Source organism: Columba livia, chromosome 6 (genome assembly GCF_036013475.1).
Source record: "Columba livia isolate bColLiv1 breed racing homer chromosome 6, bColLiv1.pat.W.v2, whole genome shotgun sequence".
NCBI lineage: Eukaryota > Metazoa > Chordata > Aves > Columbiformes > Columbidae > Columba > Columba livia.
The window spans coordinates 16,428,920-16,455,659 of NC_088607.1; the positions used below are offsets into that span (position 1 = coordinate 16,428,920).

General features: G+C 35.2%; 2 long non-coding RNA genes across 2 annotated transcripts in view; one reads left to right on the forward strand and one right to left on the reverse strand.

The window, feature by feature from the left end:
* LOC110362227 (uncharacterized) overlaps positions 1-26,740 on the forward strand; it is a 63,867-nt gene that overhangs the window by 9,373 nt on the left and 27,754 nt on the right. The window contains exon 2 of the long non-coding RNA XR_010473475.1: positions 20,140-20,330. This is a non-coding gene — a long non-coding RNA (uncharacterized LOC110362227). The remainder of the gene's footprint in view (positions 1-20,139; positions 20,331-26,740) is intronic.
* LOC110362226 (uncharacterized) lies at positions 4,207-5,861 on the reverse strand. Its single transcript, XR_002419413.2, has 2 exons — positions 5,660-5,861; positions 4,207-4,417 (listed from the first exon to the last, which is right to left on the reverse strand). It is a non-coding gene; the product is annotated as an uncharacterized LOC110362226 (long non-coding RNA).

Genomic DNA, 26,740 nt, shown 5'->3' on the forward strand with positions numbered 1-26,740 from the left:
TTATCAGGGCTATTGAATTTCTCTTGCAGCAGTTCTTCAGAAAATCTGCTTTTGGCTTCCATTTGATTTGTCTCAACTATTTGTGATCCTTAGGGAACTATCTCACAACTGTAAGTGACCTGACCTAATAGCTTACAGTGCTGCTGCACTTATCTTTTTAGCTTCTGGTTGTACACTACTGCCCCTTAACTTTTGCTAGGACTGACACTTTTTGGATTCACCTATTAGAGGAGGACTTAATGTGTGAGCCACTATCATAACAGAAACTGTGTGTGTTTGTTTGTTTAACTACTGCATGACTAAGTGAAAGTCACATATGGAAGGGTTGGAAAACTGCCATAGGCAGGAAGAGACTATCAGGGCAGGAAGAAGGGGATTGAGATGTCGCGCCTCCTAACCTTTTCAGTGCTTTTAAGTTGTGATTACAGAATGCAACACCATAACAAATAGGAAAGTTAGTTGGCCAGAAAGTTTTAAAAGTGTGGTCATTGTAACTTAGATTAAACTGATTCATGCTTCTCCTAGTGCTGTGCTCTTTATTTGGAGAGAGTGGATTAGGTTTTTTGTTTGTTTGTTTTCTTTTGGTAAATCTATTAGTTCCTGGAGGTGCTTTAGAGTGTTTAAAACAACCCAACCAACAAAACCAAACCAAACGCCCTCCCTCCCCCCAAATACAGAAATATTCAGGAATTACTGGAATTTTTTAAAATGTATGTTTACAAGACGTTCCTACAGATAACACGCTGCATAGAAGAGCTCTGTAAAACTGCAGTGTTATACTTTATTACTATTATACATTTTGTACCATCTTCTGTAGATTCTATAGGTTTTGTACTGACTTCTGTTTGGCAAATATTTTAAGGCTGTTCTGCATTATAAGTGTTTTTCAAATTGAAATATTATTATAAAAACCTTGAAATTAAATTATTATTCAATGTGGTTCATGATTTAACCTTAATAGTTTTATGTGCTTGTTGTTTGGTTTCATTACCTCTGTCACGTATTTAGTGGCAGTCCAAAACTGGATGGCTTAAGTGATTTTTTTAGATGTAGAAGCTATAAACACATACATTCTTTGTATATAGAGCAGTGCGAGTCTTCTCTTATGGCCATGGAGATTTGCATGTGGAAATTAATGGACAATGCAGTAAAAATTAAAAGACAACTGTGTGTGTTTAAGATAAGCACACCTTCACATGGCTGTTGCTTTGCTGAAACTGTAGATATGCAGTATAGAGCTCCTACATAACATTCCTACTCTGCATGGCTGTATGTGTAACCAGTATTTGCAGATGATACATCTGGCTTTACTGAGTGATTTCTCCTGATACCTGGGACATGCACATGTTTAGATTGTTTACTGAGCTGATAATTTAATAATTTATTTTTATAATTTTATTCCTATTTTAAAAGTTTCCAATTTTAAATTGTTTCCAGTTGAAAAGTCATTTCCATGTACATCTGACTTGAGAATTGAGACCTCCAGCATATTAAATTAGCTTAAGTATCACATTTGAGTACAAGCTGATATTACCAATTTTTGCATAAGATACATACAAATTATCTAGTTCAAAATCAGTACAACACAGAATCTTGAAACAAATCTTGGTTCATATGAGATAAAACGGCAAAAAAATATTCCAAAAGGGAAAATCTGCTTCACTTGCCTGTTACAAAACAGAGGAGCAATTGTACATTATGTGAAGCATAACATGATCACACTCCAGTCATTGTAATGCAAAATGTTGGTGTTTTAATGCAACCAAAGCTTGTTTTTAGTAATCTTTGTTTTCTTATAGAATGATAACATTCTATTGATGTTTCTGCTGATAGAAAGGAAAATACCTTATTTGGGGAGAAAAATGGGTCATGAAATTACTTTTAAACTGTAAACTAGCGAATTTTACTAGATCTCTTTTTGTTTTAGAAGTAGATTTGCAATGCTTTAGAACAATAAATAATCAAAAGTCCTTTCCAACTCGGTGCTTCCTTCTTTGTGCAGCTGGTGTAGTGTCAGTGTTGATCACTGCTTTGATTCCTGCCTGACTTAAAATTTTATTTTAGTAATGACATTTTGTACTTTTATCTGCAGATAGAGGTAAGTTCACACTTTCCCCTCTCCCATTTTTTTCCCATTTCCCAATAGTGACATGAGAAATGACAAACAGAATGAACAGTATATTTGTGCAAAGGAATTTTGTTAAAGCTTTCACTGCCCATTTAACTCAGGCAGTGGTACAAACCATAATACAGTTGTAGAACAGTAAAATCCTTAATAGTGATTTTTTTTTTTTTTTTTTTTTTTGGTATTGCAATGCTCCTTGCATTTTCCCAGCCCTTGATTTTACTCCACAGAGTATTTACTATACAATAATGTAGCATGTACTTCTATTTGTTATTTTCATCACACTGTTTTGTCAATTCATCTTAACCTGATGTTTTTAGGAGGTGAAAAGTATATTTGTAGCTAGGGTTCTGTCTTGCTATTTAAGCCTTAGAGAATGGAATCCTGCACTCCTGACCTCCTATTTTACTGCTCCTACTTAAAATGCTTTTTTTTTTTTGGTGATAATTAGTTTGGATCTTACACTGTGCCACCAAGAAAGAGGAAAAAGGTGTGCATTTTAGCCATGTCTTTTACTTTCCCTTCAGTCTTGTTGAGGAAAGTATTTAAGCATAGGGTTACGGTTTGTGTTTGAGAGATTTAGCACAAACTGGATAGAGGTGGAAAAGCCTGTAGATAATCTGTGCTTCACTATCCCATCATTGTCCCATCCCTTCTCCAGATTTGCTAGCTCTGCTCCCAATATCTGTCCCGAGTTTTATCATTTGCATGCCCTGTTGTTTCATCAGTTTATATATGCTTACAAAGAGTGATGTCTTAGAGTTAAAAAAATGTGGAGTTTGAGAACATTTAGAGGTATGTTATGGTTTGTAAAGTTTTGACTTTACTCATGAAAGCTGGGATCACTAACCAGTGGTATTTAAGAAGAGCGAGAGCTAGGCTCACTCAGCTCAAAGGATTTTAAAAACACCAAAAAAACAAAGCAAACCGACGAAACCCACAAACAAACAAAATACCCCAACCAAACCAAAAGCATAAAAAAGGGGAAAAAAAAAATCAATGAGGTGCTTGTTTATAAGTTCATATGTACACCCTCCCCCCCCCCCCATTTTTGTAAATGAGCTGAAATGGTTTCCATAACATAGTGAGTGAATGTAAACATTGTGCCTATTGTTTGATTTTTAGGTAGCTTATCTGATTTCTTTTTGAAAAATACACTAATTTTAGATTAAAAGGACAAAAGATACCACATATTAAAAATATCTACTTGTTGACGTTCATATTTTACTTCTTCAGTTCAATCTTGCTGCTTGTCTCGCTGCTACCATGTTTGATATGATTGGTCTCTGGCCTGATATTTTTATTGATTTTTCTCCAAACTAAAGCACCTTGTTTACCTGTATTTTTGGTAATAGCTGAGATGACATTATTTTGCCTATTAGCTTTCAACTTAAACTTTGTGTGTGAAAAAAAAAACTGACAACCCCCTCCTCCACCTCCATCAATTGTAGTCTTGTTGCATAAGGCTCTGGGGACTGTTAGAGCCTAAGTTATACAAGAGATGTACTAATGGTAAAATACACACTTTAAAAATACAATTAAATTTTAAAAATTGTATGTTAACAAGAAATCTCTGTGGAATTTGAAAAACTGTAAGTTTTTTTGGGGGTTGGCATTTGTTTATTTATATTTTTGTTTGATTTGTATGCCTTTTTTCCACCTTTATATGCAATAATTCTGGAGGTTCCTCTTGATTTTAATGATAGTTACTGGATTTAATATTTCTTAGATTCAAAATTTTTTTTCATTCTCTCACAAGTCAGTTAAATAACGTATTTTTTATTTACTTCCATTTACCAGAAGCTTTGATATGAAATCAGTGAATAAAGATGCTAGCTGTGGGTGTAAGTTTTTATTGACTTTTAATTTAAGGAAAAAAGTGGTGTGTAAATAGAATAGTCCTCTGACACTGTTATGTTACAGATAAATGAAACAGTATCTTCTAAAATATTCATTTAGGCTTGAATAGTGTAGCATAATAACCACTGAGTAAAAGAACTTGTAATGCACCTAGTTTTGCTTTTACTAAGTGCATAGCTTTACAAGGCTTGTTAGAATTTGTGATGCAGCGTAACTCAAACTTTTGATCTGTGACTGAAACATTAGATTTTTATTTGACATGCGGCATGTACAGGTACATAGTTTAAAAACAGTATTTTTTCCCCCCAGAACTGATGTGATACATTGCTATTTAGAGTAAAATTAATTGGACAGAAACGTTACAAATGTATTTCATGACCATTTTTCTACTGAATGACAAAATCCAGGATAACTGCTACGCTTCCGAGACACCTGTGGGTGAAAGAAGAAAAAAAAAATTAGCATGTTTATTATTTGATTTATTATTAACTGTCTGATTTTTACAAGAGAGGAATTTCTAGTTCCATACATGCAGGCATCAGGTAAAAGGTACTTAGGATGTTAAAGGATCAAGCCCTAAGAATAAATAGTACCTTGAAGACAGCCCGTTTGGGTAACATTTGCGTGACTGGGCCTTACACACCCGAGTCAGCACTAACCGAATTCGGTGAAGACTGAATCCCAGCAACTGTGAGACAGGTCCAAAGAGTTCCACTTTTGCAGTTTGTGTGATGACATTCCCATTATTTTTCAATTGGAGGTTTATGGGAATAAGGACTACAGAAGTACCTTTTTAGCAATGCATGTATTTTAGATTGAACATTAAAACAAGCAATGTATTAAATACTGTATCTGGATAAATGCTTAAAATATTGTTCTTGTGATAAATTGGGTTTTTAGTATGAAACCAACATACAACCATTATATCAGCATAAATAACACCAGTATATTTTTATGCAGTTTTTGATGGTTAAGTGAGAGTTTCACAAATTAACCTTTCATTTCTTCATACGGCTGTTTTCTTCATACACTTCCACAGTCATCTTGGCAATGCTGTTTGAAATAAATGGTGAAGTACCTCAGTCGCCCCATTTTCCCATGCCCTATGCCTCTTTAGATCAAATTCTCAAAGAAGTATATGCATAGGAAAAAGGAACAACGAGTCAGATCAAGATCCACTCCGCTTGTGGCAGTAGTAAAACTGGAATATAAATGTATAGATTAAAGAGAATAAAAATAAATCATATTCTTTACCCAGCACTTTTTCTTTTGAACTATAAGGCTGTTAAAAACTAGTGCAGGCTAGAACAGAGATTCAAGTATGAGACAATGAACATTAATGCTTAGGATTCAGCAGAGACTTAACAGTATTTAGGATGTTAAAATTCATCAGTGCAATCTCATTTTTTGAAATATGTGGAAAAAGAAGTAGAGTTCTTAGAAATCCTGAAGAGCCATCTCTGTAGAATTGACCTGAAAATGAATTACAACTCAATAACAATATCCTGTTTTCAGTATATTGCACTACTGCACAGCATTTGAAGCTTTTTTTATTTAAGAGCTGTGAAAATGCCTGTTTGAATTTCCAAACAAATGCTAAGAGAGGAAGAGAAAGAAAGTTTATAAGTTACAAAATACTCTAAAATCATCTCTACAAACAACAGAAAGACTTACCTGGTTAGCTGTCTGATGCTTGAACTGCAAAACCTTAATTTTCATGAGAATTTATGCTTTGCTGAAGACCTTGGAGAAGTATGAACAATACAGTGTATCTGTTTTCATAAGTGATAATCGGTTTGCCCCTTGCCAAGGTCTTTGCTGCACCTGCAGATTGGGTGCACAAAACACGCTGCTTTGTAAAACTGCTGAAAACATGGAAAGTTGGGGGAGGTAGAAATGGGAGTGCAACGGACAACAGGACTGATAGGAATAATTAAAGTGATGGCTTGAAATGTGCGCTGAGAATGAGAATTTATCATCTGTGTTTTCTCTCACGTACGTCAATGGTGTTTGGACAATGTAAATCTGGGAGAGGACTTCTTGTTCTCAAAGCCTGTGCTGTGTTTTCTGTCTAACCCCCCCTTTCCCCAGCACACTTTTTTTAAAGAATCTCTATCAATGTCCTTCGCTGCAAATACGACTTTACTGGGGAGATATCAAGGTCTGTGTACAAGGCTTTCCTCTGCTTATCCAGGCACCCGTGAGGCTCCCTGATGGATGCCAAGGCTGGGAATATCTTTCACCATATTTAATCCTATTTGCTAACAAATTCTTTAACCATTTGCTTTCAAGTTGCTGTCTTTCTTTTAGGACCCTTATTATGCTATATAACACTTGATCTCCTGTGTAAAGATGATCTATTTTATATATTAGAAGTCCGGATTAATCAGCTAAAATTGTTTGGAGTTGGTTCAAATTAACTCTGAGAACTACAGTGTCACAAGTAGCCACAATACTAATTGTTACATACTGTTGTTTATTCATAAGTTTGGACACTCCTGAGTTTTTTTCCTAGGGGACTGAACACTAAATTGCTGGATTAGCAGCTGAAATATAAGCACTCACTAGGCCTGAGTGCTAGATAGACCATCTAAAGCAGGGTGAAGGCATTGTTAGACTTGAGAATGTTGGTTTTTGACATTAGATGGTGTGTGAAGCTTTAGCTAAGGGTTATGTCCACAGAAGACTGTAATGAAATCCGGAGTGGAGTCTGAGGCTTCCATCTTTATGAACAGAAGTGGCTATTCAGATAAGTGTTCTCACTGAGAGTAATAAGATTTCTCCCTTGTGTGTGAAGGAACAGTTTCTTGATTTTTGTGGTTTATAATTGATATTACTTATTTGTGGGTTGGAAAAATACCTGGTACAGCTGATTTATAATTTATCAGTCTCTCTTAATAACACAATCAAAACAGGTTTTGATTTGGATTGCAGAATTAAACCTTTATTATGTGTTTTATTCAGAAATATAAAATGAGCAGGCAACTTTGAAATTTTAGAAAAAATAATGAACACATTAGTCGATCTTTTGCCTTTGTTAAATACAGAGGTGATCTGATCCCTTTAAACCTTGAGGCACGTTTTCCTAAATGTATTAAATTCAGGCATTCCTCTGAAAGTCACATAGAGTTGGTAGCTAGTGTAAAATAAGTAGCCTGAAATTTTAATGCATACAAGGATTGTTGTCTCCAATATTGTATACATTGTACGTGTAGTTTGGTATCATAACTGTTTATATTTAACAACCTTTTCCTATAAAAAGATCCATGCAAACTTCATGCATATGTGTAGATCTGTGGATCATGGCCAACAATGGTTGTTTGAAACAAAACCAAACAAACACCAACCAAAAAAGTAAAGAAACAGTAAATTGAATTATGAAACACCTACATATCTTAGAGGATATTTATTGGTTCAACCCCCTCTGAGCAGTTAGAATTAGTGGGACTAGAAATCCCAACTGTCTTGTATTTTCAAAAGGGAGATCGTAGTGTTTGTCAAGCTCTGGAACAAATTTTTCATCAGCTTACACGAGAGCTCCCAGGTGGTGTCTTAAAGCGTGCAAAAGGGATTTTTTTTCTTCATTTGTGGGCAGTTGTGTGTGTTTTTACAATAACTTATTTGTGACCTCAAGTTGCTGGCAACTTTTTTTTTTTTATTATGACACATACTTTGTATAGAATTTCAATTTTTCGATGTTTCTGCATTGTGATAAATTTAGAATAGAATAGACTATTTCAGTTGGAAGGGTCCTAGAGTAATCATCTAGTCCAACTGCCTGACTCATTCAGGCCTGACAAAGTTAAAGTATGTAACTTGTGGGAGAGAGGTTCCAATACACCTTAGTGTATTGGAAAAAGTCTCACTTTAAACACCACATGACACCCCTAAGAAGAAAGAAAATTCAAAGTTGTGGGGGGTGCTGGTTACAGAATTTTATTTTATATTGCTGAATCTACTTTTTTTTTTTTCAATAAAAAATTTTATGTTGATCAAGTCTGCCTGCAGGGATACAAGGGTATTTGGCTTTAAGTTGCTGTTTATAGCCCCCTAAAATAAGGAAGTACTGTATTATTATGACCATTCATAACTTCTAATGTGAATATTTGGAGGTACAATGCCTTGTGATAGCTAAGGGTTGGCACGAGTTTCTATTTGCAACATAACTCTCAGTGGAACATGCAAGAGAGGGCTGAAGAAAGCATCTTAGGAAAATTTCCTTCATGCTGATTTTTAAGTAAAATGGTAAGATACATGGCATTAGGTAGTCAGAAGATATCTTGCAGAGATCTGCTGTTACACTGAGCAACTGATAGGAAGAGTTCTATATTCCAGGACATAATAGGACATTTGGCTTATGCATTCCATGTATGTGAATTCTGTCCTGCCAGTATTCAGTTCCCCTACAAAGCCCAAATATTGAAACTTGATCAGGAGGGAGAAATCAAAGTTTCTTAAAAACAAACAAACAACCCCCCCACCAAAACAGCAAAAACCCAACCACTGTCTCACCCCCCAACTCCAAACCAATTAAAAAAACCCAATAAAAAAACTGCAAAACCCCCACTAGCCTTTCCCCCACAAGACCTACAACCCCCAAAACCAGCCTTCCAAACCTACAAGAAAACATCAGTTATCTGTTATGAAGAGATGATTCACTAACTTACTGTCCTCAAAGTGACAGGATTATGATTATGCTAATATTATCTTTTGAATAGTTTAATGCTGTAAATAATGGCAGAGGAGGGAAAACAGTGATCACTTGGTTGGTCTGTGAACCTTGCTGTTTTATTATATTTAGCAATGAACCTGGATGGCAGTACATGTGGGGCAATGCTGGCTAGTTCAAATGGTTGGCAGACTCATTTCTCTATTCTTATACAGCTCCAAAGGTGTGTGATTGTGGGGCTGAGAGTACTCACATAAAAGTCAGTGATCAACCTCCCTTAAGCTTCAGTGTGTGCATGTTGAGCAAAAATGTTCAAATTGACTCCTACACTGACTGAGCAATAGCTTGGATATAGCTATGCGCTTTTTCCGTTCAAACCGCAGTAGTACTATGTGGTGCATTTTTGCTGTTTTACAAATGGAACTAACAATTCACTTTAATCACTAGAAGTCATGTTTTAAAAGAATGCTTGGTGTTCTTATGGTTATGGAATATAAATATATATATGTGTGTGTGTGTGTGTATCAAGGCTAATGAATCTGAAAAAAGCCATCCCTGTGTTCTTGGCATTATTAAGTTCTTGATCGTTGCCTTGGGGAAGAGGGAGAGTTTGACATTTTTAAACTGTTCTTTAAAATCTAATGGTCTAAGTAAAGAACATTCTTAATCATATTTAGCTGCCAATCATTGAGTGTTCTGTTTGAACAGCACCTTTCTAATGTTAAAAGCTGTTCTAGGTTGCTCATCTAAACCAAACACTTGTAACCTGTCCTTCCATGGATGATTGTTACAGAGTAGACATAGCCAGAAGGGAAAGCTAACTGGTCTGTAACACACAGACATGGGAAAAAGCCCTAGATTTATCTTCTGTTAGCCACATGATTTATAATTTTTGAACTGTAGCTTTGAAACAAAAGAGCCTGGCATGGAGTTCACTGGACTTGTATGGCAGCTTGGAGAAGTATGATTAGGCTGGAAGCATAGTTTTTAGAAGTTGAAGATGTAATAGCAGATTGAGTGATTAGCTCAAGATACTACTTATGATCAAACTAAGCCCAAATTTTTAGAATAGTATTTCTCAAAAAAATTGTGGTATGTCAGGGCTGGGCCTTTTCTAATTAGTTTTCTATACATTTAAAATGTAGAAATGGTATTTGTTAGACCTGCTACTGTAGCACCTGAATTACAACTGGAATGTTCATAATTGCACATTCTGTCTAATGTCCAAAAGAAGAAAGATCGGAAATGAAACCCTGTATATGTGTTTGGTGTTTTGTTGGTTTGGTTGTTTTTTTTTTTTTTTTTTTTTTTTTTTTTTTTTTTTTTAAATGTGAATTATTCTTTATAATCTAAATACAGGCTTAAGATAAATGCTAACTAGAATGAGATCCGCCAGCCTATGGTGGTGGCTTTCACAACTGAACATGCACACAGATACACTTGAATACGTGTTTTCTTCTTTGTCTTAAGTTTCATACTTTAAAAAAAAGTTTATTTTCTTGGTCCAGTGGACCTTTTCTGATTAGCAACATGATGATCATAGGTACCATTTCAGACAGCTGACATGTAAGGATGTTTATATCCACAATGAATTTGACATTCTTGATAAACCTAGGGTTGGTGCATGTATTTTTGTATAGGTATGTATGTGTGATGTCCGTTTGTTTCTGTCTTTATGCTAAGCAGCTACAAATGAGTGCAACTAAAATGCTCATTCTGAAGATAGCTTCAAAAGCATTCTGAAGAATTGTTGCTGCTATAGTCTAAAAGTGCTTTGGGTTATAGTGGCCTAAATTGGGATTTTTTTTTAGGAGTAATATATAAGGACTTCGTGATGTAGGCATGAGATAACTTATTTTTATTGCAGTAATCAATATTTTGATTTCCTTCTTAAACATTAGGTACTATTTTAATGCTGCTTAGTATGTTGCCCTGTGTGCTTACTAATTTGTGAGCACCCATTTGTGAGAGTAATTGTCTCACTGTTTTCACCTGCTCCCTGTCTCTGTTTTAGACTTAGCTGTATGGAGCAAGAATTCAATGTTTTTGTTCTGTAATGTGCTTAATAGAATCCATTCAGGGTCTTTCTCTCTTACGATGAACTTCTTTCAATGAAACTATAGCCCTACATTGCCCTGTGTGTTTTGCTGAACAAAAATGAAGACACAATGTCTTAACAGGTGATCAGGGGAGCTGCCAAGGGCTTTACAGACAAACCTGCTGAATCTAAATTGTGACCCAGTTAGGCTTCAAGCTTTTAATGTATTCTGTAACACAGCATACTTACCTGGACGAACATGTAATTAAATTACTATTGTTTGTAGTATTTGAGATAAATTTTATAATGGAAAACATAACTAAAAATGCTGAAGTTATACATAATATTTATATGCTGTTAGGCTTCTTTGGAAGCTTTGAATAGTAATGTTCTGACCAGGTTCAGTTTTAAAAAATGAATGTAAATTATTTCACTGTTCAGTACCTGAAGTCTTAGATGTTTAGCTAAAAGTAGGACTTGTGCAGGTTCATTTCAGGAAAATACTCTGAATGCATAAAAGCCGGTGGTGAGTGATCTTTGCAAAAAATGTTCATTTGCATAAAATCCATTTATATAAGCAAAAGAGAAAGAGCATTCTTGTTTGCAAATGTTCTAATTGTGTAACAAGATACATTATTCTATTATTATTATTATTTTTTAAAAAAATATTATTTTTACTAAATCACTTTTTAAATGAAACACATGAACTGTTCCCAGATAGTTAAAGCACAAATATAAAAAATATGATGCAGACATGAATGGTAATAGTCAAAGATGATGGAAAAAAACCTCGCATATTTTGTGTCTGAAAGAATGAAGCTGGCAAGCATCTTAACCGCTAAAAGAATGCAAGATACAGTAGTTGGCCTTCAAAACCTTTTTTCTGGGCCAAGTAGGATGAACAAAGTTGATTGTATGCAAACTGCAGGAAACAGCTTATGAAACTAAGCTAGGATAAGCTCATATTCAGAGATCTGATTCAGTGTTGTCTGAAGTCAGTGAAAGATTCCTAGTGAAAACACTGGACTTTTGAGGAGCCTCAAAATCTTCATTTTTTTTTTTTTTCCTTCTTGCTTGAATAATATATGAAGTACCAGTATTATACAAATCAAAGCCGAAACCCAGCTTAACTAGTACAGATGCATTATAAATTTAGTGCAACTAATAGAATTATTTGATTTTTTTTTTAAACTAAAGTTTCCCATCTGATTATTTTATAATTCCTCTTGATATATGTTAACCAAAATAAGCATTTTTCAAAAATACCCGAATAAATGTTTTTCTACCCCTCAATTGCTCCATACTGCTCTTTTTAAGGAAGAAAGGCTCTAGTTCTTTTAAATATTTTATTTGGGATTTTTTTTTCCCTGAAAGTGTGTCTTTTTTTTTTTTTTTTTTCTTCCTAGTACTGTTAACTCCTGCTTAGCTGTATGTTTGTATGGGTGATCTATTGGTAGAACTTGAACACAGACAGCTGTACTTCTCACACAGGTGTTACAGACCTGTCTTAAACTGCAGATTGCTCTGAGCTAATAGGGTACCTGTCCAGCTTTCTTAAAGGGCAAATAAAAATAATTTATTTCAATTCTGCACTTTAGGGCAGGCTAAATTTGAACTGTTACTAAAGTGTTGATGCTGGCTTTTCCCTCACAAGTGGTATCTCTACATTAAAATGTGCTGCTCCATTATTTTTGTGTTAAGTAATCCGTCTAGGTTGCAAGATGCTTTTGCATGCAGGTATCTTCCCCAGAGTATTGGTGAGAAACAGGCTAACCAGCTTGGTATCTGACAATTCTCTGTGCCCTCAGTAGGACAAACAACTCATTCTACTGTTCCCCGGAAAAGACAGTCAAGCTGATTGTGATATTATGACTGGGATGATAAGCTGCCGCAAGCCTCAGTATCTTTACAAAATATGTTCAGTGGAATGAGTGCTCTACAAATTGGCTTTGCATTACTAGTTTCTCATGTCTGAGTATGTCTTTCTGTATGACCTGAGTGATTCACTCAAATTAGTTCAGCAATGTAGGCATACTCTTACACTGATTTTCATTTTAAGTCCCTGCAGACTCAATGACATCAAGGAAAAAAAAATGTTTAAAGTTGAGCATTGACAGAAGATTTTGAACCATTGGCACCTTGTGTTTCATTAAAAAGAAGCATGTGTGAACAGTTTTAAAAATTCTTCTCAATTTGTCTTTGTTTGCAGGTGACTTTGCTGTCTTCATTTATTGTGCTTCATTAGTACACTAGTTGAAGTACTAATGAATTCAGTGTAATACTGGGGAATTTAGCATGTTCAAATGTAAACCTCATTATTCACGTTTGTGGAAATCTAGAGGAAGATATTGGTGGAAGCAAATCCTTAATTGGTTCAACTAGAAATCCTTCTTAAGATTTTCTTGATATCAGCTGAGACAAAATTAACAGTACACTGCTACCTCTGCTTTCTCTCTAAATCCCAGCCACATGCTCCTGCTGCTTATTCTGTGCTGTCTCTGGCTTTTGGTGTACCTCTACATAACCCAGCTCAACTGACCAGTTAGTTTTCAATGAAAGATTAATTCAACAAAAAGTAGCTTTCAGCCAGATTAGCGAGGTGTAGGAAAAAGAAGAGGAAATAAGGACTCCTCATTTTAGTAAAAGCAAGATCATCTGGCCTGACTGCAGAACCACATCTTCAAAGTATAAATAGCCAGAAAAATTTTTCTGTGTCTTGTCCCAGGATGGTGTAACTGTTAGCTGTGTGCAATCCCCACAGACTGGGTTCTGTCTGTTATTTTATTTCGTTATCGTACTTGTAGCCTTATGTCAGTCTACCAACTGAAGGTCTTTTGTTTATATAAAACATTAGCAAGTGTGGATCAGCTACACTCTAATAAGAACTCAGGCAAATAAATTACAGGTAATGCAATAGTTCCACATAGGTTACACATTATTATTGTCATTGGAAAATATTTTTGAAAAAGAATGCATTTCAAATGTGTGTGGAAAAATACATACATGTTAATAAAATGTGAGGGTTTATTTCACCTGTAAATATGTGGATTGGCTTACAAGATTTTGAGTACTTCAAGTATTTTCCTGAGTAATTAGGAAATGCTGGTAGTGCATCTGTACGATCTGTTAGCCTCAAATGTAAAGTAATACACCTTCCTGTAAACTAGATCCTCAGCTAGTGAAAATGAGTAAAGACTTGTGGGTTCCAATTATATTGGTTTACAGCAGCAAGCTGAAAAGCTTTTGTTCTGTACCTTGAACAAAAGTTCATACTTCAGTGTATGGGAGTTTGTTCAAACTTGAAAGATGTGCATCAGTAAAAGGGATTTCTGAAATGTTGTTGCATCTGGTCCTCAGTTTAAGTTTGGATCTGTTTATTTTTTCAACAACTAAGCTGGCTGTGTCAAAAAGCATCACAACCCCTAAATTAAAAAGAAATTACATAGTCTTATTTCAGTAGAATTACTAATGTGAGTAATATAAGGAATGGGACACTTTTTTGTGGTTATGACTTGAAAGGTAAAACTTTAAGGTTTATACAGCATATCTCAGTGTCTGACATTGTAACTAGTCACTAACAGATTTTTTTAATTTGCCACAGGGGCAAATACTTTTGATCAGGTTAAAACAAATCCTCTTCAATTTTAATTACTCTGAAATTGAAATGGAAAAATGCAGCAGTTTGCCCTACAATGTTGTCACTGAAGGTATAGAACATTCTCAGCAATCTCACTAACAAGAAGCATCCTGTTTTTTTCTACATCCTTTGAAGTATCAATATTAGCTTTAGAAATATAACAGACAGACCAAACAGTGGCCTTGACAAAAGAGGAAAACTTCATTTAGCATTGTTACAAGTTACTGATATCAAATAAGCTGGGAAAGAAATTAGCGAGGAGACAGAATTATCTTCTTGCCCTGCCAGAGGGAGTAACAGCAAAGTTAACCTTGAAAACTGTTTGGAGAGCATTCTTGTGAAAACAGTATGACACAATGTTAAAGTTATGGATATGAAGAGGTCAACAGTTCTTAACTGATTACAGGCAGTTACATTTTATTTACTTCTTTTTCCAAGTAATGTTACAACAGACCTATTTTTGCTAAGATTTCTGGTGCAAATACCGCATCATCTCATTTTCTGTAGCCTGATGAAAGGACTTGTTCAATTATTATTGTTCACCCCTCTCCTTTAAAATGAAGTTTGATTCAGTTCTCTAATATGAACATGTCAAAAATGAAGCTTCCCATTCTTAGTTAAACTAGAAATTCCTGCTCCTGCCTCAGGCTCAGTTTCAGATAGTCCCCAAGATTAAATAATTAGGTGAAGTAAGACTAAAATTCAGACCTGTTTGGTATATTTGAGGATCTTTTTTCTACTTGTAGCAACCTGCTGAAAAACCATCAACCACACATTCCATATTTCGTGATTAGAGTTTATAATTCAGGACATGAGATTTTGTTGATCTAATGTTTAGGTCAGTAGGGCATACTAACTTGAACATATTTGCTGTAGACTCCTTGCTAATATTTGGTGGTTGTGATAAACAGTCTTCTACTCTATTTTTAAGAACATCTTTATTTATTATTTTTTAAAAAACTTCTGTTCCTTCAGAAATAGTGTGCTCTGGGGTATAATTTTGGTGCCTTCCTTATATGATTTGATATCTTAGTTTAAATATGGTTATGAGATAATTGATATATAGTCTTATGGGATAATTTTTAAACTAAAACCAAAACTAAAATATGCCATGAAGCATTGCATTTCTGCTTTGAGAATAGAGAATTTTGACAAGTACTAGCTAAATTGGGTCATTCAACTAATATTCTTATCATCTGTTGGTTATCTCACAGTAACTAATGCACAGTATTCTTGAATAGATTTCATTATCCATACTTTCCCTAAAGTTTAGTCGTTTGAGGTAAATTATTGAGGTAAACATTAGGGTGAAATCAGCCTGCTAATTTGTGTGAAGAATGGAAATAACTGTTTATGTTAGCCATGTCAGCCAGTTTATAACAAATGTACAAAAATTTCCACCTTCGTGGTAGGAAGTGCAAGTATAAATGTACCTGGAGACAAGATAACACAGAGTACTTTGAACTGTGAAGAAAAAAAAAATAATTTTCTCCCGAAGTTTCTGTCTTTAGACACAATAAATATTTTGAAAGTACTTACTTTGAAAGTTACCTTTTGTATCAGAAAAAGAAATGGAGTACTTGCCCAGCTTAGCAGCAGCTTTATTCTCTCGAATGTTGATGAAGAACAGAAAAACCTTTCATGAGAGGTATTTGGTTTTGCCAGTTTAATCTCCTGAACGACACAACCTGTTTTGAAATGAAAATTTAGAGCATATCAAACTCATGGAACAGCATCCTTCAGGTGTGCTTCTTTAAGACTGCTGAACCAACTCCTTTGCTATTGAATGTTAAAGCTTGTTCTTTTGTATTTAGAAATAGAGGTGCTATCTGCTTTCTTTTATATTTCAGCTTATTTTTTGGGGTACCTCTCCCCCCAAGTTTGGTGTAGAACAGACAATTCCAGGATCATTGCTAACAGCAATGTATTCAGTAAGAGGGGAAATCTACACTTGATAAAAAAAGTTAAATAAAAATATTAAATTTTCAGCCTTTCTCACCATACAGAGTTCTTCCATTAGGAACTGAGTATGTTTATACTGAATTTACGTTCTTTCAGCAAGTCGTTAATAACATAACTGTAAATGTAGCAGACAGTAGGATCCTACAAGGTTGCAATCTGTAACCTAATTAGAGGCAAACATTTTTGGGACCTACAACCAAACCAACATATTAATAAACAACCAAGGCCAAAGTACTAAGAAGTTGCTAGTAATTTTGAATGTCTCCTCTGCAGCTGCCTCCAAGAGGTCCCATTTTTTAAACAGTCTTGGTGCAGAATTTTTTTAATGAGATCTGATTTTCAGGAGCATGGAATTTGGTACTTCTGGAAATGAAACACTTATGTTCCTAGTGACTTCTGAGAACCTTAACTCAGAAGCTCACTCACTATGATAAAAGAGGCTCTTTGTTCAACCCTGTAGGAACTACTTTGGCCCTGTAGCAGATATTCAGCAGAATGACTATGTGTTTTGTGTAATTGTGTTTATTCTGTGACAGTTTCAGAGCCATTTAAATATCGTGTTCAGCTTATTAGCATATACTATGTGTAGAAAAAAGTCAAATGTATTTTCTTCTATTCTGGAACAATATTATTCTTAAAAGTCAACCTTTTTGTTTAAATTGAAGTTATTAAAAATATTAAGTGTTTATAGCTTGCAGAAGCCATATAGAGAAACTGCTGTATTGTATTGCACTAAAACCATGTTCTTTCTGTAGATCTGTGATTTAATCAATTGCTTGTAGTTGATTTCTTTTCCTTGAGGAGCCTTTAAAGAAAATAATAATTAATTACAATGTGATATTTTTCTCTGCTGCATGGGACACAGAACTTGCTTGAAAGACTGAAGTCTGAAAACTGATACGTCACAATTTGATGATGGTGAACAGTTTTGCCATTCTGATGAAAAAGAAATTTCTCCTGGTGCATTCCAGCACTTAATGAAACACAGACATCATTGTAAAGAGTGTGCAAATAGAAAGAGAGAAAAGTACAATATAAAGAACAAGTGAAAATAACTAGATCTTATATTTAGCCAGGGGAATATTAGATTAGCTAGAATTTACTTTATATCACTGTGAAGGGGACTGAGATGTGAAGTTGAAGAAGAATTATCATTAATAACTATGTGAGAATAAATGCATTTTGGAAGGATTTTATCTTTTTTGAAGCTTTTAGACTTATATTCTGTGCCTTTGTATCAGTGTGACAACTGCAGTGGCATAAGGTCCAAAATTTACTTGCTTAGGCATTCAGGATTCAGTCTTGGCCTGCTGAAGAATTAGAGAAAAAGATACTCCCATGTAAAAATTTTCCTCACTTTTAATGAGAGAGTGATATGATGATTTGCCCTTTTGGCATGACAGAAAACTGGCTTCATATGTGCATAAATTTGATCACTTTATATAGGATATGTGAAAGAAAGTTGTTATATACTAAGGACAGATAGAAATGGGTGGACATCAGGAAAAAGTCATGGCTGTATTGAAGTAAAGGATATATATTTTAAAATATATATAACTAGGCCAGGATTTCACTACATATGTCCACATTGATTTGTTCAGATCTGGTTTTAATGTCTTTCATGCTTCTGACATTTTCTTAGTTATACAGACAGACATTTATTTCTTTTGCTTTGAGGGATTCCCATAAGTAGTACTGGGTAGTGGCTCATCTGTCGCAAAAGATTCATCCAGTGCAGGATTGCACAGTGGTCTATTCTTCTGTCATTAGTTGTATTGTGACAGACTTCTTCCCCTTCATAGCAGAGTTGTGAGCTCCTAAAGCAGAGAAAGAGGCAAACTATTTCAGTTTCTGAACAAATGTAATCCATGTATGGCTGTATCTGTGGCTGAGAATATCTCTAAGAAGCCTCTGTGCCATCTGCTCCAACCTTTTTTTTTAGAGAGAGAGACTGATAAACAGCAAAAAGAAAAATATTTCCTTTTTGTGCAGTAAGCATTCACTCCTTAAAAGCTGTTTCACATCTTAACTCTTTATGCCTAATTCTGAAGTATGCTGGGTGATCTGTGTGTGTCATAAACACATCATGAAAATATCTAACATCGTTTTGACTAAAAAAATTAAGGCAGAGTAACTATTAAAAATGTTTTCCTAAATAGATTATTTTTTCCAGTCAGTTTCACTGTGCAGGGTTTAAAGACCTTTCGATACTTTGTACCTTCCTTAATTGTTTTTTTGCCTGAGTCTTCACTGAATTTATTTTGAAAAGGTTTGTTCACAGAAAATGAAATTGCTTTTTCAGTATCTACATATCTTTAAAAATAATTCAGTAAAAATAAGGATTTGAAGCTCGTCAAGATGTATTCAAACCAGAGCTTTGATAACACTGACATTTTTTTGTGGTGAAAAGTTATCCTTTTTTTTGCAGAAGGGGCTTGTTAGATAAGGAATCTATAAGTAATCTCAAAAGCCATTTATGATATTCTCTTGCTCCCAAACTATTGCATACCACTTCTCAAATCAGACTCAGAAATACAAAAGTGAAATGCAGGATAACATAAAAATGACCAGAATTACTGTCTTATGAATGGGAACATCAACATTTTCACTTTCCAATTTATATCCAGACAACGCATCTTATCAGACAATGTAGTGAAATTATTTGAATCTTCTTGTTATAATGAACTCCCTCTCAGGATGTTAAGCCTTAGAAAAGAAAACCCCCTTGGGATTATTCTGCTTTTTTCCCTGAGTTAAGATCTGGTTTAATTACGTTCCCCTCCCGCCCAGTTACAATTATATTAGAAGGTGCTCTGAAATTTATAAAGTATGATTTTGTTTTGATGCAAAACATTGCAAATGTAACTCCAGGTGACAAGAAGCCTTTCTTAGAAGGTTTAATATGAGTTGATCATTTAACAGGCTGTTAAATTTTACCGAGTCACCTCCGCTGTTGAGCCTAGTAATTTAGTTTTATCGTAGTTCGTCTTTCAAAAGATTACCTAATTTTGACGGAAATATCAAAAGGTGGGACCCTTATTTTTCTTGGTAATTCCTCTTCCATGTGGCCCACTCCCCGCTGCCATCTATCACCTTAAGATCTTGATTTGCATTTCTCTTTTTTCAGCTTCTAATTATTGATTCTTTTTAAGCTATTTATTAGGAATTGGATAATTACCTGTTATCTAGTATTTTCTCCCCATAAAGATACTTTGTATCGCTCTGAAATGACTGAAGCTGAAGCAGCTCCTCTGCAGCTGAGTTAGAGCAAAAATAAGACATGCATTTCAGTTGATCACTGATGGCTGCAAAGTTTGAAATGTAAACCAATATCAATATTTACTTCCAAACTTTTCAGTATAATTTTTTGCCCTTTTCACAGTATATCACTTTTCCTTGAAAGCACACAGATTTCAGTATTTAATCCTACTCAAATAATTTAAAATTCCATTGTCTATTTCTGGCAGTGGTCTTATGTAAAGTATTTTGTAATAAAAATGAAATTATGAATTCAGAAAAGATTGAGGTAATTCTGAATATTAATTTCTCTTAACCACTGCCCAAGAGAGTGAAATGGGCAATTACAGAAGGCGATAATATATCGTCATGATTTGCTCTTTTCAAATGGTTATTTAGATGGGAAATTATTTAAAAATAGGTTGACCATTCTCTGAGTGCCTTGGTCTTGATTTTTATTTGGGCCTTAACCTGATTTCTGATATTGAGAAGGAGCATTTGTGTATAGTTAAATACAAATGTAGCTGTTTCATAATTCAGTTGAGTGCTCTAAGATCAAACTAATTTTGATTCTACCAGCTAATTTTTTACTTTTTTTTTTTTTTTTTCAGATGCAGTCTGCCGAATGACATTACTGAACTAAATAGTTAAGACCTGCTATTTTCAGCCTTGTTTTACTCAGATGTATGGCCATCTGAATTTTAAGAGAAAACTGCCTTGTGGATGTTGTATGAACTAGCACCTGTCCAGAATTTCTCAGTTCACCTCTCACCAACGAGTAGGCCAGAGGGAAAAAAAAAAGGTAAGCAGAAAAAAAAAAAAAGCTTTTTTGGTAATCAGGCTATGAGGAAAGACATGATCAGTATTTCAGAGTATTTATGAGGGGGTACTTTCTCTTGTATCCCCCATGGCTTCTCTACTGAATATATATTAACTATTCAATTTATTTAATTTTTGCTTTTGCTAGGAATCAGACTTTATGATCTTTTCTACACCAAAATTCAGCATAGTCTTTCAGTGTTGTTACTGCCAAATAGTGTCTGACCATGCAAAGGAAATAGTTTAGTCATCCTGTTTCAGGACAGATTTGCACTAACTTTGGATCAGGCTGCCCAAAGAACTTGGACAGTCTCTGTCCTTGGAGGTTTTCAATAGCTAAATGGATAAAGCCCCAAACAATTTAATCTGATCTCAAAGCTGACCCTGCTTTGAGCAGGAAGCTGAATCTAGAGACCTCCTTACACCTGTTCCACCGGAAAGCTGATCTTTGGGAGTGGTATTAGTTGATCTTTTTTACACAATAGGGCTGTAACACTGAGCTATATCTGTAGGAGAAAAGGGATACATCTTGAGATTGTTCCACCACAACGATCACACCTGAGTTAGCCTAACCATTTTCAACAGAGTTTGAAGGAGACTTAATTGTGAGTTGACCTAGAGATGGTCATAGGTGATGCAGACCTGATGTTTTTGGTGGGCTAATACAACAGCCGATTGCTGCATGTCCTGAACTTTGTAGCTGCACAGTCAAGTTGCATCTCTAACGCTGACAGCTCAAAACTTCCTAAGTATTTAGCAAAATGAAAAAACAGGATGATTTGTCCTGTCTTTTATTTTTGAGGGCATTACTTCCAAACTAGAACATTTTCTGTGTTTGAGGGAAACTCTCATTTAGTGGCAAACTTATCTAGTGTGATTTCTGTAGACTAGCCTAGTTTCTCCAAATGCCTTGATTAAACATTCCTGTTCCTGTAATTATGTCAGTTCCAATATGGCTCATTTGATTTTTTTTTTTTTTAAGTACACTAACCCAGTGGGGAGCAAGGCTGTATAGATGGGTTGGAAGTAGAGCTGAATCTCAGCAATAAGCAGGATTTGGAGGCACAGTTTGAGGATAAAGTTACACTTCATGACTGATGTAACTTAACAGTTTGCACTTTTGAAAACAGGTAAATTCTTCCCGAGCTTTTCCTAGCTGCATGATGCCTCCTTTTCCCTCACACCAGCTCTAGCACTTAACTGATAGTGTGATAAATTGATTCAAGTCTTTAAAGGATAGACAAACTATTAACTCTTCTTTCTTTGTTAGCTTAGCTTTCTTCTGATTCAACAAGCTGAATTCACTCAACGCAGGGGATGATGTGTGGGAGAGCCAGAACAAGCAGAATGTGAAAAGGAGAAAGAACAGTATATGTAGTCAGAAACAGGAGGAACAAGATCCCCCCCTTTTGGTAGACACAAACTAGTAGATCAGTTCAGGACCTTATGTCTAACTTAATCCCATGCTGCTATTTTTATTTTATTTTTTTTTTTTCAATAGCCTAACAGTTGTTTTAATTTAAAAAAAAAAATTTAGTTACTATCGTAATTTTATTTCATATTTAAATACTGAATGTTCCTTTTTGCTGGACCAGTTCTAAGTAACACACTGATTTGCAAGCACCTGTTTGATCCCCTTTCCTAGTTCTGGCAGGTTACAGTATTTGACAATAAAAATTCTCAGTATGAGCATGATTACCACTTTCTATCCTTGCTTTGATTTCTGACACTAGCAGATGGCTTCTTTAAAAGATAATTCCAAATGCCCACTTTTCCATCCCCCGAAGTCATCTCTTGCTTTAGATATGACGTTTAACTCAGTGGCTCACAAAATAGTGTAACTTACTTGCTAGTGGTCCATCAACTTAGTTACTTTGACAATCATCGAGAGAATGGATGAAGTCATAGATATGCTCAACAGCATAATCTGTGCATTTAATTAATAATGCCAAAACTTCTCTGATTTCAGAAGCAGCATTTTCTTCCATTTTACTCAAGTGGCTGAAAATATGTATTTTGAATATCTCACTGTAATATGGTAGAGTGTATATTTATTAATAGTATCTAAATCTGTAGAGATTCCAGGGACAATAGACATCCACTGTACAGAATACAATGTATAACTCGCATTTTCTTCTTTCCAGTTTGCATAGTTAGTATTATCAGAGGTGCATTTTCCTGATTGTGTTTTTACGTTGAGATTTATCTCAGAAAAGCTGAAAATCTCAGAATGAAACTCTCTGAGATTTTGGAGCTGATTAGCACTAAATGAGCTGGAACGGAAGTTTCTTCTATATGTGACAATAGGATTACCTTTGTGCAAGATTATTACATTTTATTTTGTACAGAGAATTAAGTCCAAACTCAGAATTAAATGTATATGTTCATTTTAACATTGAGAACTGGAAAATACAGGAAGATATTTGCTATTTGGAAATATTCAAACAAAATATTCGTCAGCTCACAATGATAGTGATAGTCAAGGTGCTTATTATACAAGTTTCTGCTAGAATAAAGGACCCAAGCATTACTTAATTTAAAGAACGTCAACATTCCACAGACCGTATGCTTAACGCATGTAGGCTAAATACTCCTCTAAATTGATGCTGATGAGAATAGGTTCTTCAATAAAGTCCATATATTCTGTTGCCTTGTTATTCACCTCCCCATATCACAGACTTTGCAGCAGATCACGTAGAGTTTGTTCAGCTGAGCTGAAGCAACACTTGTAGAAAGGTTTTTCTGTGACAGAGCTAGGGGAGATATGAAGGAGAGACACCAAAATGAGTATAAAAATGTGTCTTAGAGGCCTGTAGCAGTACGTGGAGAAACATAAAGTTCAACCTGTGAAGAAAATGTTAACAGAGCTCACTGTGACTGAACCCTCAGTGCTTGGTCTGTGTTCCAGGCACTTGTGATAAGCTACGGTCAAAGTCTGAACTGTCCCATGGAAGAATTATGTGAAAGGCTTTTCATGCGCTGTTCAATTATGGTTGATGTGATTATGTAAAGTCTGACATTCTTAGATATTGGTTTTGTTTTATTTGGTTTGTATCTCTTTCTGTTCAATGTATAAATTGATTTAAACTCAGGAGCACTGTGAATTGGGTAACCATGCAAGGAACTGAGATAATCTGACTGAGAAAAAAAAATAAATGCACATAATACTGAAAATCACTAAGTAGTTTGCTACTTAGGCATTAAAACCAGGTGCTTATAAAACCCTATCTTTTCACATGAATTAAATTGTCAACTTGAGCTCTAGCAAATTCTTTAGGTAGTCTAATCCTAATTTAAAGACATCACATCACAGACAAATAATAGATGTTTCTAATAGGCAATTTACTCTCGTGATTGTGTGCCTCATTTGAACTTCAGCCTCCGGTAATATCCTAGGAGTCTGTTTTCACTCTGAGGTGTTTTCTCACTTCATGGTCTCATGTTAGGTACACAGGAGATCTGGGAAGTTATTACTTTTGAAACAATGATGGGACACTTTCTGTTCACTGAAAAGAAGAAGAAATTGGTTCCCTTTACTTGACTGCTATTATTTTAATAATTTATATTAATATAGATCATTGTGAACAATTTACTAACAACGACTGCATTCATAAATAATATGGCCTCTTCAAGGGAAATTTGCCAGAAGAGAAGGAGCTGAATACATTATAAACTACTACTATGGCTCTGAACAGTTTTATTCTTAGGCGAGTATGTGGGTCTTTAAGTGCATGCGTATAGGGAAGGCAGAAAAACATTAACTTTCAAAACTGAATATACACATAACTGCATGCCAGCATAGGGCATTACATTAGCAAATAAATGAAGCATAGATTTTAGAATATGGTTGTGTCTTTCCACATACATCTGATGTAATGTAATTTCCAAATAGAAAGTATTGAAGACTGTAAATTATATCACTAGATGGCAGTAACGGCCAAATGAAATGAAATAGCCATCTAAAGCATCTCAGTTTTTTTTTTTTTTAATCTCTTAATATCAAATCTAAATAGAAATCTTAGGCATGCCATTCTGCTATGTCCAAATCCAAGTCAGGTACAAATTATGATAATTCATAGATCTATTAACAGGATGTAAGATACTACAAAAGGCCATTTGCAAAGCTTTCTAGGGCTTTGAGGATCCTATTAGAAAATTCACATTGTTCTATCTGGTTGGTGTAAACAGCCAGGAAGTTAGATGACCAATGTCCAAAGTGTCTGTTTCTGATGTAGTAAAACTCAGAGCCTAGAAGATAGGAAAGGAAATAGTGAATACAAACTGTTATAAGCAGGAGGCAGATGCTGTTCCAGATTCTTGTTGGATAATACGTAAACTGAAACATCTGAAATATTTGTAGGATTCAAATAAGCTTAAAACAGAAAAATTGTAGAAAAAGTTTTGATGGCATGGAGGAAACAAATACAGTAATTATGAAATCAATATAGTAATTCAAGTCATTAGCTGAATTCACAGCAAGCTTCGTTTTCTGTGTATTTATTAACCAATGACTGTACTATGTCACTGCTGTAACCTGGCACAGATATGACATTTAGTCACTGGAAACTGAAAATAATCTATCACAAATACACTGTACAGCTCCTTTGCAACACTGTAAAAGGAGAAATAATTTGGCCACAACTTCTAGCAGAGTTCCCTGGGTTAGAAAAACCATTGGTTGCATGTAGGTACAGAAGCAGAGCTAGTACCTCAAAGGAAGTGATTATCCCTCTCTACTCAGTAGACCACATCTACTATTGTGTCCAGTTTTTGGTTCTCCAATACAAGGAAGACATTGATAAACTGAAGCAAGTCCAGTGGATGGCCACTAAGATTGTCAGGTATGGGTTGGAGCTCATTCCCTATGAGGACAGGCTGAGAGAACTCAGTTTCTTCACTTAGGAGAAGACTTCATGGGGACCTAACAGCAGCTTCGCAGTTCAAGATTTCCAAGCTGAACCCCAGCCTTTCACAGTGGTCCATGGTAGGTGGATGAGAGAAAACAGACATGAGTTGAAAGAAGAGGTTCTGATCTGATATAAAGAAAAACTTTTGACTGTGGCGACTGTCAGGAACTGTGAGATCGTGCAGCTTCATTCTTGGAGGTTTTAAGAGCCCAGCTGGATAAGCCCTGAGAAACCTTGTAGGACAGCCTCAGTTATTCAAAGCTGCCCTTGCTTTGAAATGGAGATTCCTCTAGAAACCTCCTGAGAACCTATTGGAACTTAACATTAATATTGTTAAAGATTTGCCATACTTAGTTTGTTTATTTGTTTCCAAATTCCAGTATGTTAAATGCTATCCCATACACATTCTGGGTCTCTTTTCTAATGTTCCTTGATTTCTTCTGCTCTCTTCCTGTTCTCACTTAGCCACCCAAAAAGCTTTCCTTATCATCCCTACTTTGTCCACTACACTAATTTTTCTTCCAATGAGAAAAGGTGGTACCACTTATAGAAGAAAATAGAACAGCTACATATCTGGTTTTGGAAAGGAGAAAAAAGTAGACTATTTTAGCTGTTCTGAGGCAGCTGAGGCAGTAAAGAAGATACTGAATCTATATCAACATCCTGGTTTGTAACAAACTTTTAATTGGGTAGCTTACAGGCTGGAGAATTTTTAAAGCAAACACTTCATATCCAGTCTCCTATAGAATAGATCCTCTGTGTGCTCAGCCACAGTCAACATCTCACTTTTTGTATTATTCACAATGAATTAACACTGGCACAGCAGCCTTTCTTCCCTTATCTCAGGTGTTATGCACAGTATCTCTCTGTTTGAGGGACAAAAGAATATTACCACTACCCTTTTCAGTAGACTTTAATTGCTGTAAAGATTAGATAAGACTCAGCTTCTGTCTGCCTTGCTTGTATCTGAACACTGCTTTCTTCCAAAAGTAGCAATTCAAAAGGTATTAATCAACCTGAGTACAGGTAGTAAAATCAGTCCTCAAACTTCAGAGGATGCCTCCAATGACTGCACCAGGAGCAGATAAGTAAGAGCCAAGCAGGACAAGACTGAGATTCAGTCCCAAGTAAACCTAGAATTAACAAAGACAAATTCTGGGCTGCTCTCTGTGTTTTCAGTTAACAACATACACAGAACTGAGAGATCTATGTGGTTTTGTTTGTTTGTTTTTTCTTATTTATTGAAAGAAGTCAGAAATATGCTAACTAGTTCTGCTGGAAAATGTCCTAGTAACATTAAATAAAATTTCAGACTGTTCCACTATATTTTTTTCTTGGATAAAATTAGTGGGAGGATGCAAGAAGTGTTTATAATTACATTCATCAGTTTGGTTGTTCTCCTTCTGAGAATTTCATAATCAAACCAGATAGGCCTTCTGTGTTTTATGTCCATATTATAGATCATTATGGATGTGAAAGCCAAAGA